Below are 12,440 nucleotides of genomic sequence, written 5' to 3'. Positions count from 1 at the left end.
CCAGAACTGATGGTGCTTCGAGCACCTGCACTGGCTGCACTGGCTGCTCACTGCAGGACTTGAATTGTAGAGCTGTGTGGTAGAAGAGTGATTCAGGACAGACACAGATCACAATTTATGAGAACACTTTTTATTAATGTTGTGGTTTAACCCCAGCCAGCAACCCATAAGCTTCTTGCTCACCCTCCTAGCAGGAGGACCAAGGAGATAATTGGAAGGGTAAAAGCTGGAAAACTCATGGGTTCAGATGAAGAGAGTTTAATAGGGAATGCAAAAGTTGTGCACACAAGCAAAGCAAAGCAAAGCGAAGCAAAACGAAGCAAGAAATTGGTGCAGTTCTCCCCATGAGCAGGCAGGTGCTCAATCATCCCTAGGAGAGCAGAGCCCCTTCATGTCTTGGGAAGACCAATGCCATCACTCCAAATGCCCCTCCCTTCCTCCTGCTTCCCTCACTTTATACACTGAGGGTGATGTCACATGGGCTGGAATATCCCTTGGGGCAGTTTGGGTCACCTGTCCTGGCTGTGTCTCCTCCCAGCCTCCCATGCACTCTCAGTCCCCCCACCAGTGTGACACTGTGAAAAGCACAAAGGGCCTCGGCTCTGTGTAAGACCTGCTCAGCAATAACCAAAACATCTCTTATGAACCCTCTGTTCAGCACAAATCCAAAACACAGCCCCAGGCCAGACACTGTAAAATTAACTCTATCCCATCCAAAACCAGCACAATTATTTTTATTAAGATTTTATTATTAGCAGCAGACAAGTATTGTCATGGTTCACTCAATTACTTCCTCGCACAATCTCATCTGTATGCAGCTGCAGTAACAGCTGGAAGGCCAGCTCTTTACCAAGAAGGGAAGTCATACTGATTTGCCAAAGTGTGATTGAACTCCTCCTCAGCTGGACAAAGGAGATAAAACGTGATAAAAAGCTCGTGGGTCAAGATACAGACAGGGAAATATCACTCACTCATTACTATCATAGGAAAAACATATTATAAACATATATTTAATATATTACCAATCAAATCAGAGTAGAATAATGAGAACTAAAAACTAATTCTTAAAACCACCTTGCCCTCAGCCCTGCCTTCATCCCAGGCACAACTTCACTCCTGATGTTTTTTACCTCCTCCCCCAGCTGCACTGGTGAATAGGAAATGGGGATTATAATCAGCTCATCACAAGTTGTCTCTGTCACTTCTTCCTCCTCACATTCCTTCTTGGCTCCAACGAGGGGACCCTCCCATGGGAAATGATTCTCCATGAACCTCTCCAATGTGAGTCCTTCCCACAGGCTGGAGTTCTACATGAACTGCTCCAGTGTGCATCCCTCCCACAGGGAGCAGTACTTTGGGAACAGGCTGCTACAGCCTGAGGCCCCCACAGGGTCACAAGCGCTGCCAGAAAACCTGATTCAGTGTTGGCTTCACCCTGCATGGGTCCACAAGTCCTGCCAGAAGCCTGCTTTAACAGGGGCTTCCCACATGGTAAAGCTTCCTTTAGGCATCTCCCTGCTCTGGTGGGAGTCCTACCCAGGCTGCAGTGGATCTCCGTATCCTCATGGGCCTCCATGGGCTGCAGGGGCACAGCTGCTTCACCACAGTCTTCACCATGGGGTGCAGGCAAATCTCTGCTCTGGTGCCTGGAGCACCTCCTCCCCATCCTTTTTCACTGACCTGGATGTCTGCAGAGCTCTTTCTCACACTTTTTCTCATTTCTCTTTCCTGGCAGCTTTTTCTCTCCTCCCATATACATTATTCCAGAGACACTGCTGCCATCACTGATGGGCTCAGCCTTTGCCAGCAGCAGGTCTGTTTTGAAATCAGCAGCTTTGACTGTTGGACATGGCAAAAACATCTGGCAACTTCTCGGAGGGAAAAGCCCTGTGTATCCCTGTTACCAAAAGCTTGCCACCAAACCCAGAACACTATCCCTTGGTAGTGGTAATACAGTCAATCAAAGTTTAGTTGTTTCAGATGTATACATAAAATTCGGCAAGATTGCATGTGGCCTGAGTTATACAATCTGTTGTTGGTGCTAGTGTGTGTGAGTGTCCCGAGTTTACAGTTCTTGTAGATTCAGCAGAACCACTGCACTCCAAAACTTCTCTGTTCTGGTGATACATTCAAGCAAGAGCTCCCAGCAAATGCTTTCACTCTAATTGTCGTGCTATTTTCTGGTTAGTACCTCAGTGTCCATCCCTGTAGATTGCATGTAGGTCTCATTCACAACTGCTCATACAGAAAAAGGCCTTTGTGGCATGTCTAAGTTAACACACTTCTGACAACACACTGTGCAATACTTCTACTTAGGGTACATTATTAAAAAGATTTCACAGTTTTTTCCAAAGTTTCCTGGCATATTCAGCTTCAGACACTTAAAACCCCTATAAACCACCAATAAGAAGCAAGAAGATCTGCAGTATTAGGCTGCTTTTATTTCCTCCTCAACAGTCCTCAGCGCCCAGTGCTCTATGTGACATCCACGTTATTCTGGGCAAAGTTTTGGTAATGATAAGTCCTAACTAGTTTTTTCTCAGAAGCAATGATGTGTATAATTTTAAGTCCAACCTCATCTTACTAGTCTAAAAGACTAGATACTACCTTCTTTAGTAAATATGCAACATGTTGGGAATGCATTTCAGATCAGAAAATAACTACACTGTGATAAAAATGCTGTATGCTGAAACTTGAACTGAAGATCTCTATACTGGTCACTTTATGTGAAGTGGAGATCATAATTTTGAAAGATGATGATCCTTTTTACAGTCTGAAATTCTACTCATAGAGATTCTGTGTGATGCAATTTAATTCCTGACACTAGCTTCTTCCTTCTCCATTCAGTATTCTCACATTGCTCTGTAGCTCTTCACAAAAACTGTCAAACAGCACAGCTGGAGTTAATAAACTGAGGAAGGATGCCCATTACCAGTTACAGACATCCCTGTTGTTTGATGCTTTCAGTATTTCATTATCTCTGCATCAGCACTGGTACTCCTGCAACTGAAAAGCCATCAAAATAACACAGCTTGAAATGATAAATGAAAGCAACAGAACAACTGCAGCATAGAGCATGCACTTCAGTGGGCTTTTCCAGGTGAACAGATATTTGTATCTGTGCAGTGGCAGTCTTCTACTAGCACAGCAAAGGTTTATCCAGATGTACTCGTTGGCTTAAAGCCACTGGGCTCATTTCACATAGCCAATTTTCTATAACTGCTAACATACCTAAGAAACTATATTTGATCGTTCTTCCTGAGAAATAGATTTCAGAAAGATACAAGATTTCATTTTTTCTCTTTCACTAAGGAGAGAGAGGAAAATACAGTGAGATTCAGGAAAAGTCTATATTTACCACAAATCATTTTAGTGAAAAATTATTGTCAATTAATTGGAATAAGTCAAATTAATTGGTACATTCACTGCTGAATTGAGGTTAGGTATGTGACTCAAGAAGGTACTAAATTCTCAATGAAGAGTTAACATAATGGATCAGAATTCTCTGACCCAGTTTAACAATTAGCTGGAGGTGGCATCGTGTGAAATTTAAATGTACACTCCAGAGCAGGGAGTCCTTTCATCCTTTTCACAAAATTTCACATAAATTCTTTCATCCCTAATAAACACAGCTAAATTTAAAACAGGAAAGTATATTTCATTTTATTGGTATAAGCATTATCTGCTTAATGCCAACAGCATATTTCCAGAAACTAAAGGAGTATTTCTCTCACCGTTTGTCAGATCTGCAATGCATTCATGTAGCTACTGTATATAATTAAACATGTAAAGCAGAAGACTGAAATTGGTAATTAACCCTCAAGATTTTGTAGTAGTGTCTGGGAATAAAGCCACACAGTTCCCATTATATTCCAAAGAAATCGTTTAACTAAAATCCTTTCACTACTTAGGAAAACAGGAGTCAACTTCTAATGCATTCTTACTCATTGGAGTGTAATTTGCACTTTCTGATTTCATATTATCAGTATCTTTCCGTTATATAGCTTGTGTTTCAATCTGTATGTTTTTCTATATAAATTAGAAGTTATGTATTGTAATTTCAGGTGTCCAGCCTTGAAGAGATCATTCATCACAGTCCTTTACTGATAAACAGAAAAACAAAACAAAACCAAAAAATAAACCAAAAACAAAAACAAACAAAAAGACACAACCAAAATTCACTATAAATAAATGCAAAGTGCAAAACAGGGAGACAGACAAATACCCCAGACCAAAGAGCCCACCTTTCTGATGCAAAAATCCCTGTTCTCTTATTAATATAGGTAAATATTTTCTTTTGGTATATTTTGTTATATATCAAGTGCAGTTAGTAAGATAGTTTTTCAGTGTTGTGGTTCAGCAACAGCCAGCAGCTAAGCTCTAGACAACTGCTAGTTGTCACTCCTTTGGTGGAAAGGGAGAGAGAATCAGAAAAGTAAAAGTGAGGAAATATGTGGGCTGAGATAAAGGCAGTTTAAAAGGAGAAGCAAAAGCCTTGTTCAAGAGCTAAATAAAACAATGAAGAAAATGAACTGCGCATCATTCAAATTGTGTTCATCTAGTTTTAGACACCCGTTAATACAAAGATAAAGAATTTCAGAAATTCTTAGAGCTTCATGAAGGTTTAGCTTGCTTTGGCATTTGTTGAGCAGTGTCATTTCCATTGCAGAGAATGAAATGATAATTTAAAAGCATGGGGAGAACAAAATAATGTTCTTCTCACAATTTTGCATTTGGGCACATGCAGTATATGCACTCAGGGTCTAATGAAAAAAAACTCCTATAATTTTTTTTTTTTAATTTTTCTTTCCCTAATAGATTTTTTGGTCATATGTATATAATATACCTGCATATAATAACTCAGGAGGTTGCTAAGCCTAAGTATACAGACCTGGTCATGTTTCTACCTGAATTTGCCTGCTTTTTAAAATTTTAATTTATTTCAAGTACTGGAAAATATATAGATATAGTCTGGTTTGACAGTCAAATACTGTTCTGAACTTGGGAAAACTTGAGAAAAACACTGGGGTTTAATGCAAGTAGGAACCAACTCTTCCTGATCAAATATGTGTGAAAAAATTAATTATATCATTCCAGACACTTTCATTCCTGTTTAATTTCTCTGCTCTGATGTTGAATATACATTTGAAAATTTTGATTTTCAATAAAGGTTGGATTGAAATCTCAGTATTACCAGTTGCATGCTTCTTATGAAGAAAAAAAGGAAAGAAAGCAAGAAAGAAAGCAAGAAAGAAAGAGAGGAAAGAGAGATGTTTTCAGCCCATAGAATTCAAGAAACAGAAAAAAACTATGCCTTTATTAACACCGACAAGTACTTCTTTTCCACTGACAAATGACTGGTTCCTCAGGTTTCCCTACTGGAAAGTCAATGAACTGACTCGTGTGAGACTGACTGCAAGCTGCACACCGACACCTTTTTTTTTCTCTTTTCCAAAGTTATTTTGAGGTAATTATTTTCTTGTACCTGAACTGATAGCTGAAATACTTTTTCTTTCCCTACTCTACCCCCAGTCATTTTTTTTGTTAATCCCCTGCAGGTATTTAGAATTAGCTTTCATGTTGTGCCTTAGTCCTACTTTCCCCAGGCTTTGTGAATTCTCTTTTCTTAATAAACATTTTTTATCATTTTTGTTATCCTTTTTTGGAGTCTTTCCAATTCAGCAAAATCTTTTTTGTATTATGGAGCCCAAAACAGTGTAAAGCACTCAAATACCATTTCACCAATTCTGCACTGAGATAAAAAATTAATTACCTGCCCCCCTTCTCCTGACCTAATTCTTCTCATTATACTGTACATGCTCAATATGGTATTTGCCATTCTGCAGCATGTCACTCTGTATTCTTCTGCAGAGTTTATGGTTTGTCTGAGCCTGGTTTTTTCCTGTAGCCATGGAAATTTCTAACTTAGTCTTTCTCCATGTTACACATTAGAGTCTTTCACACTTCACATTTGGCATGATAAAAGGTCAATTTTGCAGTATTTAGACCCTGATCACAGTAGGGCATATTAGGGTCTTCACTATATTCTAAGGCTGCAATGAACAGAAAAAAATGGTGTAGTTGGAAGCAGCAAATTCTTCCAACCCTACCATTATGCTGAAAATGCAAATCTCTCTTTTCTGTTAGAACACATTGCCAGGGTTATTTTGAAGAATTACCTGTGTTTTCCTAAGAAGTGGGGCTATAACTTAATTTTTTTTTAATTATTGCAATATCTACGCTGGCCTACTTAGCTATATATAACACGCCATCAATTCACACTCTGTCTTCCTGCATTCTGGTAGTTATTCTTACTTCTTCACTTCCATTTTTATTTTATTTTTTCTTAACTGAAACAAGAAAATTTTTTTACAGAAATTCCCTTTTAATCACATGGATATGTGATGCCAGAATGACTGGCAGGTATCCTTTTCTTTCTGCCTTTAACTGTTAGGAAGATAGACCTTAAGCAGCAGTGTAAATGCTTTCTATTCCCATGCTGTTTATTACTCATACAGCCTCCAGGACCTTAACCAACCAAAGATCTTTTCACAGCATTGTGCAGCATACAAAACCCTTTGCTTGCACAGTTAAGGGAAAAACCAAACGTTTGTCTTAATAGCAGTTATTAACTTGACCCAATGACTTGACTCAAGTACAGCATCAGATACAGGAAAACATGATTAAAATATTTTTGCATAGATCTTTCCATCACTGTTTAATTATCTCTAGCTAACACATTATATTCACGTGTTAGCAGTATAAAAGTGTCTAAATAGGTACATAGATTTAACTTGGGATAGGAAAATAAAGCCAAACAGTGTCACAGTCATTCCTAGAGCACAGAATTTGTTGCCTAAAATGCAGTTTACCGTACAGCTTCATAGCGTATAATGCAAACTGCAAAGGGTGCCTGATGAAAATCATTGTACCAGAAACAGTGGGATGTTTAACCTGTAAAAGGTACACAGCCACATCATTCCATTAGACCTGACAGATATTCAGTGACAAGCACTGCAGACCAGTATTTGCTAACCCAGGAGACATCAGAGCCTACCAGTTTTATTACTTCAGTTTTATATTGATGTTGCTGCTCTTGGCCTTACAGTCATATCTCAAGTAACACAGGCTTCTAAAAGGTTGGTGAATAGCCTCAGCTCTAAGTTATCTAGGCTTTATTCCTCTTTAGTCAACAGAAAGAGAGAAGCATCTCCCAAGGAGCAACTCATTTTTTCATACACTCTTACATTATTGTTGATGAAATATTTCTGAGAAGCAATTTTCTCTGAGGATTCAAGGAGAAGAGTAGATAGGCTAATTTGAACCAGTTGTCTAACTTTTAGAGAGTGAAAGGGACGTGCAGTCAGTGACACCAAGAGCCACTCCAGGGAGCACTGTGAACTGTTGCTGTGGGACTGGAATTTTGGTGCCTTACATCTGATTAAACCATGCAAATTGTTGCATGATTTACCCCGGACTGGGTGTTGGCTGAGCTGTGTTAGCAATGTGACCACTACCAATTACAGAGGTGAATCTGAGCAGATGATGACCCTGGCAGAACTGCTGCTGAGTACTGAGCCCAGAGCAATTCAAACTTATGGCTGAAGATCAGTTCTATATTTAAGTGTCAGCCTCTCCAGCCACAGCTAATAAGTCTGTCACTGATGAAGCCAGGGACACTAAAACTCATCTGTAGTCTTCTGATCAGCAGAGTGCTCTTATTCACATCAGTTCTCTTCTGAGGTGGTACTTTGTCACTTTTGAAAGCTTAGCACCAATGGACAGTGATATTAGTTCTTGCCTGTAATGAAGCACTAAGTCGGGATGATGTTACTGTGAGTGCTTTCTCAATACAGAATGGAATATTTGCATAGATAGCCTGCTAGCTGATGGTCCTTGACTGCTTTAATTTAAAACACACTACTTTCCATTGAAATGTCATACAGGTTTTTTTATTTATTTATTACTTTGCATCACTAGAAGATGCACAATTTCTTTGAACAGATTCCTGAGGCAATTTATTTCTTTACAGATGAAAAATTCTGTCTTTTTTGTTAGGAGGCAAGTATATGTTGAACAATATAGAGGTATTTGAAAGCAGTGGAAATTATGAAGCAAAGAACAAACTTTTTTTGTACATTGCTGTTGACTAACCATGTGATACTGTTACCACTGTTTTAGGTTTTTAGCTCATCTCTGATAAAGTTCTCTGATAAGGATACCTGCAAGATAACAAGTAGAAGCTTTTTTTCCTAAGACATCTGGTAAAATGATGAGTGACTGGATACGTGCAGACTTAAGGTTGACCTCCTGACTTCTACTATTCAGTAAAATAAACTGGAATAAGAAAAAATTTAGCATCCAACTCTTAAAATCCCAAAGGTTTTCTAAGTGAAACAGAGGCATAGAGCTTCAGTCTCCAAAAATTGTTTGGCATTTCATAGATGAAGTTAAAATACCTCCCAGCTTCTACTCTGCATATATCTTTCTGATAATAGAAATTATAGACATATATAGAGATTAGACACATATAGACATATATAGACATATATAGAGATTATATTTAAATATATAGGAATAATATACATATGTAAATGAATACATGAAATAAACTTTATGAGCTAGAATCACTACTACTCACTGTTCAATCTTTTCACTGTGAGTAGTTATACCAATATCAGTAAGGTTTTCAGACTCTCTAAGAAATTTACAGTACCCCCACTCTAACATTTCAAGTAGTCTCAGATAGAAGATATTTTACCCAATCTTCTTAGCCTATAAAGGATCACAGACTCAAAAAATCTAAAATCAGGAAAGATATAATGTGTCATTAGTCCAAATTTCTGCCAGCACAGAATACATCTCCACATTACATTTACAATTGCAATAAATTATTTCATTATTTCATTAATTTGATAGGTAATTTTCAATAAGCCTTCTCATTCTTTTTTTATATGACCCTATTTGACATTGCTCCCTCAAATATTCATAGACCTGTCATTAAAACCCGTTGTAACCTTTATTTCCTGAAGATGATGTGTATTTAACTGTTTTTAATGATTTTTTTTACAGAACTTAGTACCTGAAGTTTTCAAATCAATGACCATATTATAAATATCTCTTTTCTTTTCATCAGACTAGAAATTTAGTCAGAAACTACCTGGAGTGAAAGTGCCATTTCACATCTTTAGCTGCTGAAATCTGGTATTACGGAAAATAGAATCTGTTTCCTCCAGGGTGACAGAAACAAATAAAATTGTGATGTACAACACCAGGATGATGATATTTAAAGTTATGTTCCTCAAAAAGAAAGATACTTCACCTTACATAATTTACTGAGCTCTATTTTTGTTACCTCCTGCTGGTATGTTCATGAAGATGTTCAATGAGCTTTGAACAGCACTGGGATATGTAGATCATTAGTAACACCTCTGTGACAAGTAAAAAAAGTCTAATCCGAGATTAATCAAAATAAAAGATAATGCCATTATTTATTTTTTTCAAGCTCACATTCTATGCATTGCTATATATACTACATTTCTTGTGATTTCTTGAAACAGATTTCAAATTCACCCTTGATTTAATAGGCTAGATCTTTACTGAAGTCAGAGAAATTACAGTGCCTATTATGCTCACTGCATTAACCCTACCTTCTGTAGCAAATTGTTGAATTTTCTTTGATAACAAGTTAATTTAACGATTTCTTGCTTATGAACTCTTGCTGCCTAAAATTTTCCTCAAGGTGCTAAAGGATTTCTTGAAGTTTTCTCTGATCTCATATATAGTACTTACTTAGGAGACATAAAAACAAGTTCTATGAATTACCCAAACTACTTCCTGAATTCTCAAAGATGGTATTTGATAGTTCTATTTTTAATGCTAGGTATTTATAAGAATTTGGCCACGTTGATTGTTTCATGTATATAACATTTAAAAGATGCATTCTTTGTGATGATTGCATCTCTCACAATTTTTTCTCTATGATCTGGATTTACTATCCACTATTAGAATTTTTACCTTCCTTCTCAAAAAAACCCCAAACCAAAACCAAGATGTATGAAACACAATTAAAAAATAAAATTATACTCAAAACTCCAGCTAGTGACAGTCCATCTATCTGAAGCACAGTTATAGACAACAGAACACAGTCTCTAAGTATGGAAACCATGTAGAAGTACAGTGTCAGATGCTATGTATTAAACTTACATTTACTGGAAAGTAAAAGAGAGAAAAAAATAGTCAATCTTCAATATTTAGAGACTAAGAAAATTCCAACCATGTTCTCAGACTCAGCCAAAGGGAATAATTAGGTATGTTGATCATCCCTCCAAAGTCTACCAGGCAACAATTTTATTCAATAACTATATGCAGGGGGAAGAAAAGATACAGAAATATAGCAAAAGTAGTGTAATGTGGTCTCAGTTTTAACTTCAATTATCATGTATTTAACATCTGACAGCACAATAAAGGAAGAATGCTTTAGAGGTTGTGTACTTCAATTCAATTATAGCTTTCAAGTATGTTTTACGCTCTTTCTGAGTTTTTCCTCCCTTCTGTGTGTCAGTTTGATCATACAGGAAAACAATTTGATCGTAGCTGTCTACATACAAGCATCAAAGTTAGAATCTACTTTTACAACAGTGTAATAAAGTGTTGTGGAATTAAGACGGAAGTAGGTGGCCGTAACAGATATTGATACAAGGCTTTACAAATTCAAAATGTCTGCCAAGGACTATACAGCCCTTCTCAATATGATATTTCAACATCTCAGACATCTAGTGCTTTATTAGCTCCTGTAAAAGATTCCTTAAGAAACCACCACAAGAGAATGCCTACAGTATGAAAATGCTTTGTTAGACTGAGGTTCCTGGCCCCTGGCTGTCACCATCATTAATAGCACTAGTTTTTCACTGAATTGAGAAATGCAAATTGCAATTAATCCTTTTCTTCACATTCAATTAATAGCTAAGGGGGGGCACAGATTTCTTTTAAACTTTCAAGTCAGTGGTGAGGAATAAATATAGTTTTATCTTTAGGATTTGAGTTATATCCAAAAATGTAAAGCAATTCAAAATCAAACAGAATCAAAATCCTTTATTCCATCCATGTCACCCTGTATTATTCCCTGACTCAGTATTTCAAATGTGAGCCATATCCAGTTTGAAGAGTCACATTGTGTTATGGTACTGTATGTAGCACAATATGATGAGTGTAATAGGCATGAAGCATCAAAGAAATAATGTATCTGCTGAAAGTTGACACAATTTTCATTTGACAATAAATGCAATGAATTTTAACCTGTTACTATGAGACTTATTGATACTTTCATATTATTAATGCTCTCAAAAATGAATTACATTGTTATGTGCATAAGAGTACAATTATAATGTGATTCAGTTCCAGTGGGAATTATGAAATTTCCTAAAAATAATAATGTAATTTCCTTTTCGTCCTGTGCTATCCCTTCCCTGTCAGTGTGTCGTGATGTTACAAGTTCAGGTGTTTGAGTCCAATATAAGCAGAAACAAATTAATGAAACTTCACCACAGTGTGGGATTTGAAACTATTTATTATGGGTCCACTGAATTATTAAGTAAGTCATCTGTCTACTAACTGGGAAGGAACCTTTTGATTAGAATATGTATTGAAAGGTGGTTTGAGTAAACTTTAATTCATAAATACTTACAAATCATACTGTTGACTCACAATTTTAAATCTATGTTAGGTCTGCATCATCAAAGTATTTAATTTAAATAAATGTATTTATATTATAAGGATATGAGTGTATGTAATACACAAAATGTAGAGGTTTGTATGTGTTTTTACAGGCACGTGTGATACACACACACACACATATAGATTTGTATAAATGCAGAAAAGAGAAGGAGCACGATGAGATGAGTATCGATATGGCCACAATTTTATTAACATGGTGTGGATGGGTATTTTTAAGTCAGATGGTAAATAACCCTTCAACAAACTGCTAAGTAGGAACAAAAGGTCCTGTTTTCCATGAGTGTGGGCATGAATACTGTTGGATAGCTGAAAAGAAAATAATTAACTCCTGCATCTGTTTCCAAGCAGTCATTGAGCAACAGCAGTGAAAATGAACTCTAAAGAATCTGTGTTGATGATCATGTCTCCCCTAGGTAGTTCTGGCAACACCTAACTAGTTGAGGACATAACAATTAAACTCTGTTATTTATAGATCTGGTTCTTCAGAAACGCAGATTTTAAACACCTAAAAACAAGGGATGATAAAGCTACAAAAAGAGAAAAAATATTTTTAAACCAACACTCACATCAATTCATGTCCAAATGCTTGCCTGCCTTGTCTACTTAGGTCCTGTTTAAGCAATTTTGTACTCTTAAATTTTATAGACATCTTTATTTAGTAGACCATTAGGTTTCAATGCGATCTGGGCAATTTCTGATAGTAT

Source organism: Sturnus vulgaris, chromosome 4 (assembly GCF_052056855.1).
Source record: "Sturnus vulgaris isolate bStuVul1 chromosome 4, bStuVul1.hap1, whole genome shotgun sequence".
Lineage (NCBI taxonomy): Eukaryota > Metazoa > Chordata > Aves > Passeriformes > Sturnidae > Sturnus > Sturnus vulgaris.
This window is presented reverse-complemented; position numbering follows the sequence as displayed.